We start from the raw sequence: 8,199 nt of genomic DNA, 5'->3' as shown, positions 1-8,199 counted from the left end.
AAACTCAATATAATGGAAAGTGCTCAATAAAATTATTAGGAGTGGGGGAAAATATTGAGTAGAATGTAATATATAAGGTGGGGTGTGACCTGAAACATTAGGTAAAATTTAATAATATTACATTTTAATTAATATTTCCCCCCACTCGTGGCCATTATTTATTAGATGGAAGTGGTCATAAATATTCAATAACAAATAATATTGTAATATTATATTTTATGTAATCAGTCTATTTGTAACAATTAATATAGATGTGTTCCATCTATAAATTTAATTAATAAGCCGATAAAAACCTAATATTTATAATATGACAAGATTTTTAATCATGAATATTTACGGTGGATATTATTAACTTCTACGTAGGTTTTTTTACATTACCATGAGCCAATACCTACAAGAGAAATATAGAAAGGGAGATGAGGGAAGAAAATTATAATACCATGGGCTATTACCATAGTTTATCAATACCATGGGCCATTTAAACTTTGGATTATTATGTTATGGATCTAGCCTTTTAATTGTTACAATACCATGGGCCAATACCATAGCTTATCAATACTACATGCCCAAAAACAATAACTTATTTCAAAATAAAAATATTTTACAAATATTTTATTTTAATTTAATTTTATAAAAAAATTTAATTAAATTTAAGAAAAAAATATTATAATTACTTTTGAGGTATATCTAAACCCTCCATCCTCACGACTACTAACAATATTTTCATAGAGATTAAATGGAGGTTTTAATAAATTAAAAAATGAGAATGCTTTTATATATACATATGTGAAATTTATATAATATAAATAATATTATAAAGAACTAGGATAGATGCATCTTACCAGGGATCCAAGAAATGAGAAAGCAAAGTGAGTAACAATGATAGAGAAAAGATAGTGTGTGATTCTTTTAATTTTTTTATTATTGTATCTTCTTTAACATGAATGATCAAAAATATAGGCTTAATATTTTACAGCAAATTATGTTTTTTTATTAATTTAAATACTTTCTTAAATACAATACAATGGGATCATATTTAAGAAAGAAAGTGAGATGGAAAGGGGAATAGAGTGTAGGAGAGAGATATAGAGGTGAAAGACACGGTGAGAAAGAGGAAGGAAGAGAGAGAGGAGAGAGAAAGAGGGAGGGAGAGAGATGGATTTGGAGGGGGAAAGAGAGGGAGTGACAAGGGAGAGATGAAAATGGAACAAGGGAAAAAGGAGACGAGGGAAGAGAGAGAAAAGAAAAGAGGAAGGGGAGAGAGGGAGGTAGAGAGATGGATTTGGAGGGGGAAAGAGAGGGAGTGACAAAGGAGAGATGAAGATGGAATGAGGGAGAGAGGAGACGAGAGAAGAGAGAGAAAAGGAGAGGATAAAGATAGGGAAAGAAGGGGAAGAGAGAGACAGGGAGACATAGATATGGAAGGGGGAGAGAGGAGGGAGAGAGAATGAGAGAGGGAGGGAGATAGCGACAGAGTTGGAGGGTGGAGAAAGAGTGTGTGTATGATGGGGGGAGAGATGGAGGGAGGTGGGAGAGAGGGGAGAGAGAGGACTTAAGAGAGAGGGGAGAGAAAGAGGGAGAGAGAGATGGAGTTGGAAGGGGAAGAAAAACATAAAGAGAGAAAGGTGGAGAGGGAGTGACCAGGGACAGATGGAGAGTCAGTGAGGGGGAGAGAGAGGGAGAGGAAGAGGGAGCGAGAGAGAGATAAATATATATGGAGAGAGAGTGTGTATGTTTTGGATGTGAGAAGGAGAGGCAATGAGAGATGGAAATAATAGATGGGGGGAGGGGGTAGAAGAGAGAGGCAAAAAGAGGAAGATAGATAGAGAGATAGATATATGGAGAGAGAATGTGTATGTTTTGGAAGTGAGAAAGGAGAGGCAAGGAGAGATAGAGATATAGATGGGGGGGAGGGGGTAAAAGAGGCAGGCAAAGAGAAGAAGAGAGATAGATAGATAGATAGATATATAAAGAGAGAGAGAGAGAGAGAAAGAGAGAGAAGGGTAAGAAATAGAGAGGGAAAGGAAGAGGGAGAAATAGATATATAGATAAACAGATATGGCGAGAGAGAGAGAGAGAGAGCGTGACATATGTTTAGGGGGTTGAGATTGGGAGACAAATAAGGAGAGATGGAAGGAGGTATAAATATAGATAGCAAGGGGAGAGAGGAAAGAAGAGAAAGATATAGAAAGTTAGGGAGAGGCAGATAGAGTGAGATGGGGGAGAAAGGTGGAGAGGGAGTGACAAGGGACACATAAAGAGTCAATGAGGGGGAGAGAGAGAGAGAAGGCAGAGAGAGAGGGAAAGGAAGACAGAGCGAGAGAGAGATAGATATATATGGAGAGAGAGTGTGTATGTTTTGGGGGTGAGAAGGAGAGGCAAGGGGAGATAGAGACATAGATGGGGGGGGGGGGTAGAAGAGAGAGGCAAAGAGAGGAAGGGAGGAAGAGAGATAGATGGGATATATATATATATATATATATATATATATATATAAAGAGAGAGAGGGGGAGAGAGAGAAGGGTAAGAGATAGAGAGGGAAAGGAAGAGAGAGAGATAGATATATAGATAGATAGATATGACGAGAGAGAGAGAGAGAGCATGACATATGTTTAGGGGGTTGAGATTGAGAGACAAATAAGGAGAGATGGAGGGAGGTATAAATATAGATAACAAGGGGAGAGAGGAAAGAAGAGAAAGATATAGAAAGTTAGGGAGAGGCAGATAGAGTGAGACGGGGGAGAGAGGGAGGGGAAAAGAGAGAAGGAGAAGGGGGGGAAGATAGACACATAATGGAAGGTGGAGAGAGAGGGAAGAAGAAAGAGTCTCACAGAGACAAATACAGACATAAAAGTTAGATCTAAATAGTCATAAATATTTTAGATTTTCAATGTGGTTGTTGATTTTTAATCCTATTTGATCACATGTGCTCCATGCATTGATTTCAGTGTAGATGTCAATTTATAATTCTATTTAATACCTTACACTAGATGCATTGATTTCAGTGTCAATGTTGATTTCTACTTTTATTTGATTGCTTGCATTAGATGCATTGGTTTCAGTGTAGAAATTGATTTCTAATCCTAATTAATTGCTTGCACTAGATGCATTGATTTCAATATAGATGTTGATTTCTAATCCTATTTGATTGTTTGCACTAGATGCATTGATTTTAGATTAGATGTTGATTCCTAATTTGATGCAACAAGATGTATGATGTACATTAATTTCAAAGTAATTTTATTAATAGTGTACATTGATTTCAGTATAAGCACATCTCTACCTCCTCCATCTATATCTCTATCTCCCATTGTCTCTCCTTCTTTATCTCTCTATCTTAGCCCCTAAACATACACACTCTCTCTCGATATCTATCTCCCTTTCCCCTTCCTCTCTCTCTCTAACATTTCTCTCTCCATATCTATATCTCTTCCTCCCTCCCTGTCTTTGCCTCTCTCTTCTTCCCTCTCTCCCCCCATCTATATCTCTATCTCCCCTTGTCTCTCCTTCTCACCCCCAAAACATACACACTCTCTCTCAATGTAAGCACATAAAAATTATTCAACCATAGATACAATACTTGAATTTTCATCATAAATAAAATGTTTGCTTCTTGAAACTATAAACTATTTATAATTAGGTACATTCTTATTATTCCCATTTTCCATCATTCAACATTGTTAATTACTTTTCATTCAAACGTGGTAATAGAAAATAACTACCATTGAAAATTATTTGGGGTTAACACCCCATAAGTCACAATGATTGATTGGAGAGCAACAGAGACAAGATATGTTGTTTACTACAGTAGCTCGAGTTAAATATTTTAATGGTCTATGATTCCAACTACTTTTTTCATATGATCGATATGAGAAAATGGAAAAACTAATAGGTGTGACAATAAGAACAGTAGAAGAAAATAGTTTTAGATTGATTGAAATTAAGATTGTTTGTAATTGACTATATTCTTAGTATTCACATTTTCTATCTATCAAAATTGTTACATTGACACTTTGCACTCAAAATTTGTATTTCATCATTCAAGTTACTAACAGTCTCTCTCATTTCAACAAACTGAGGTAACTACGCAAATTTTAAATTAAATTGACCAAATTAATCTTAGACATATTTAGCATATTTAAAATGATCAAAATAATTAAATGTTCAACAAATTTTGTATCACCACACACGACTGAAATCAGCCTAGATCCATCTTAACACCAAATCTATCAAGCGCCAAGAGAGATCAAATCTCTCGAGGTGCAAACCTTTCCTCAAGTTTTGCACTCAAAAAATAGGTTTGCACCTCGAGAGATTTGATCCCTCTCAACACTTAATAGATCCAGTGTCAAGATAGATTTAAATTGGTTAGTCTCAAAATTAGACATTAAAACTTCATAATCTCCCCTGGATTCGAAAGCTTCTAATGAATACAATATATAATTATATAATTACTTTTCATGGTCTCAAAAGTTTCTAAATTATAATATTTTCAAACAACCAAATCCTCATTAGTCTCGAAATTGGATATTAAAGCCTCATCACTCGCCCCTTGATTATCTCGAAAGCTTCTAATAAATACAAGATATAATTATTTTTCATGGTCTCAAAAGCTCAGATATAATTAATACATATTATAATATTTTCAAAGATGAATATAAAAAGACTCGAATTTCTAGACAAATTCCAACATCTATGAAATATATTAAGGTAGAAGCACATGATCATGGATGTGTTTGATTATGTAAACTTTTTTCCATGTTCACTTATCTTTTCTAATCAGTTAGATGTTATAATATTTTCAAAGATGAATATAAAAAAGACTCGAATTTCTAGACAAATTCCAACATCTATCTATGAAATATATTAGGGTAGAAGCACATGATCATGGATGTGTTTGATTATGTAAACTTCTTTCCATATTCACTTATCTTTTCTAATCAGTTAGATGTCAAATAATCATATTCAATATTTGTATGGCAGTGGTTTGCTTGAAAGAAGATCCCTTTTTTGCACTAATCACTACACTCAAGCCAATGTAATATACAAACCGTTTGCTTTTAAAATTGTATTGCAAGAGTCGGTCATGTGCATCTCTTCCTTTTAAAAGTTAACTTGAAGTAAAAGTATTAAAGGTTGTGAAATTATGCATATATTCCTCTTAAGCATTATTAGCAATTGGACACCCATATGATGGGAAGCATAATAATGGTGTACATTTAATGTGGAAGTAAAAGTATTAAAGGTTGTGAAATTATGCATATATTATTTTTAAACATTAATGGCAATGGGGCACAAATTTATTAAATACTAAAAGTGTACATGTTTATAAATTTAATCTCTTTGGATGCAAGTTTAAGATGGTTCTAGGTTTATTTAATTTTTTTAATCTTTTTGGATCTAAATTTAAATTGGTTTTAGGCTCATTTAATTTTTTTAATGTTATCAAAGTATGTATTTTACTATAATGTTATATTAACCCATGAGGTGTAGACCAGTTGGTTTCTGTGGGGCTTAGTGCCCACCAGGTTTCAGGTTCAAACCTCATGAGGAAAGGTTGAGGATGGAAACCACCCTTACGGGAATTAAAACTATACCAAGGGGTCACCCAATAGACGGGTTGGCCTCATCCTTTCCCCCATACTAAGTTATAAAGCATCTAACTACTCACATTTAATAATTGGTTTCTGCAGGGTTTAGTCCCCGGCCAAGATTCATGCTCAAACCTCATCGAGAGACATTAATAATGGAAGTCACCTTTGGGAGATTCATGCTCAAACCTCATGGTGAGGTGTTGGTAGTGGAAGCCATCTTTGGGGAGTTCTGCCTTTGGGAGATTCATGCTTAAACCTCATGGCGAGGTGTTGATAATGGAAGCCACCTTTGGGGAGTTGATAATGGATGAGCGTTAATAATGGAAGCCACCTTTGGGAGATTCATGCTCAAACCTCATGGCAAGGTGTTGATAATGGAAGCCACCTTTGGCGAGTTCCACTTTTGGGAGATTCACGCTCAAACCTCATGGCGAGGTATTGATAATGGAAGCCACCTTTTGGGAGTTGATAATGGAAGGGGTCATCCAATAGATACAATGAATCTTGATATAAAAATCACATTTAATAATTGGTTTGTGTGGGGTTTGGTACCCACCGAGTCTCAAGTTCAAACATCATAGAGTGAGATTGAAGAAAAAAGCTACTTTTAAAAAAATTAAAACGATACCAATACCAAGAGGCTAACTATCCTAAAAAGCCATCCAATACATAAACTGGTTCCAGCACTATCCCAAAAACCAACTATTCTAAACAACTATCCCATGCAAAAGCTAGTTCCCATTTAGGCGGTGTGTGACAAAAATAAAAATAAAAAATAAAAAAATAAATAGTTTCTTTTCTCCATAACAACTTTTCCCCGTACTAAATTACAAAGCACAGAATTTTTTTTAATAATATAGTTTAAGATTACTCTCAAAATTACATTTAATATTTTTTTTAATAATACATTTTAACATTACTCTGAAGATAAAATTCCAACTATTATAAAAATGCATTATTCTCGAAGGATCCAACCATTATAAATATATGTTTGTTTTAGTTAAACTACGTAAAAGATTGTGCTGGCCAGTTCCATTTTGAAACGTACTTTAGGTTGTCAGCATAGAAAGGTTAAACTAGTTATAATCGTTTAAAATTAAATATGAAACATGCCACCGGGAGAGCAGGGACAGCGATGAGACAAGAGTGCAGCTTTCATCCCACAAATCTCTCTTTAGAGCTAAATACCTTCACATCATTCCTCTTATTCGACCACCTTCCTTCGATTTGCAAGTAATTGGATTGATCTGTGTGCAGAAGTGGTAATTATTGCATTCCACTGTGCATCACCCTGCTTGCCAGTCTCTTCTTTGAGTGAGGCAAGTTTAGTTTACGTTTCATGGAGTCTGGATCGTGCTATTGATAGACGAGTTTGGGACTGTTCATGTGCCCAAACCCCTTTGACTTGGTGAGTTATGAAAACACAGTTGATGAGTTATGAAAACACCGATGAGTATACAAAGCAAGGCACAGTATGAGTTATGCATGCATGTGAAAAATCAATTAATTCATTAGTGTCATCCATAAACCCTTGCTTCGAGCCCAAAATTACGTTTATGCCTTTTTCTGCAGCAATGTAGTTTTTACTTACAGTTGCACCTACTAATATACATAACTTCTAACTCTTGGGGTCCATCTGCTCTTTTCCTCAAAGAGGGCTTCCTAAGATGCAGCTGCACACCACTAGTTGTTAGATGTTGTTAAATGAGAGAACAAGGATGGGCAAAGAGACCATAGTCATTGATGGGTGATACAAAGTAAGGTATAGTCCATCCCTTCACTGTGTGCTCATATGATTTATGTATGCATGTGATCACCCAGAAAAAACCCATGAATAATGCCTTCCTTCAACCCCAAAATATTCATGACTACTGGCAGGATCAACCAGGCATACCATCAAAGAAACTATAGCTGATTTAATGAGTGACCATGTTTGAATATTTTCCCCCGGAACTTGATGTTGGACTTACAGTTGCACCCATTAAGATACAGAGTTTAGATTGTTTGTTTGGTTTTGGTTTCTAATTCTTTCTCATGGTATTTGGGTTTATTACACAAAATTGCAGCAACTCTGCACTCAATGATACTGATTTTTTTACTCTGCACTCAATGATACTGATAATTTTCCACAGCAAATTGTTGGGCAGGCTGTTGCACTCAGAATTTCACTCATACATGAACTTGTGAAATTATTAGAGTGCTCTAATCCTTCAAAATCACCTAGAGTACTCTAATCCTTCTGATCCTTCAAAATCACCCAGAGTACTCTAATCCTTCTGATCCTTCAAAATCACTAGGAACTTGCGGTTGGACTTACAGTTGCACCCATTGAGATACAGAGTTTAGACTGTTTGTTTGATTTTGTTTTTTAATTCTTTCTCGTGGGAATTTTGTTTATTATACAAAATTGCAGCAACTCTGCACTCAGTGATATTGAATTTTTTCCACAGGGATAACAACACACCAACCACATGAAATGCCTCCTTGTTCACAAAGGAAATGCATGTTAAAATCTGAAATCAAACTTGAGTGGAGACAACAACGCCTCAATTTAAACCAGTAAATGGGCCCAACATATGCCACAAGCAAGTATCAAACTTAGGTG

The sequence above is a fragment of the Pinus tabuliformis genome, chromosome 6 (genome assembly GCF_031772625.1).
Source record: "Pinus tabuliformis cultivar Carrire ecotype Pingquan chromosome 6, CPIR1, whole genome shotgun sequence".
In the NCBI taxonomy this organism is placed as follows: domain Eukaryota; kingdom Viridiplantae; phylum Streptophyta; class Pinopsida; order Pinales; family Pinaceae; genus Pinus; species Pinus tabuliformis.
Note: the sequence above shows the minus strand (reverse complement) of the source record.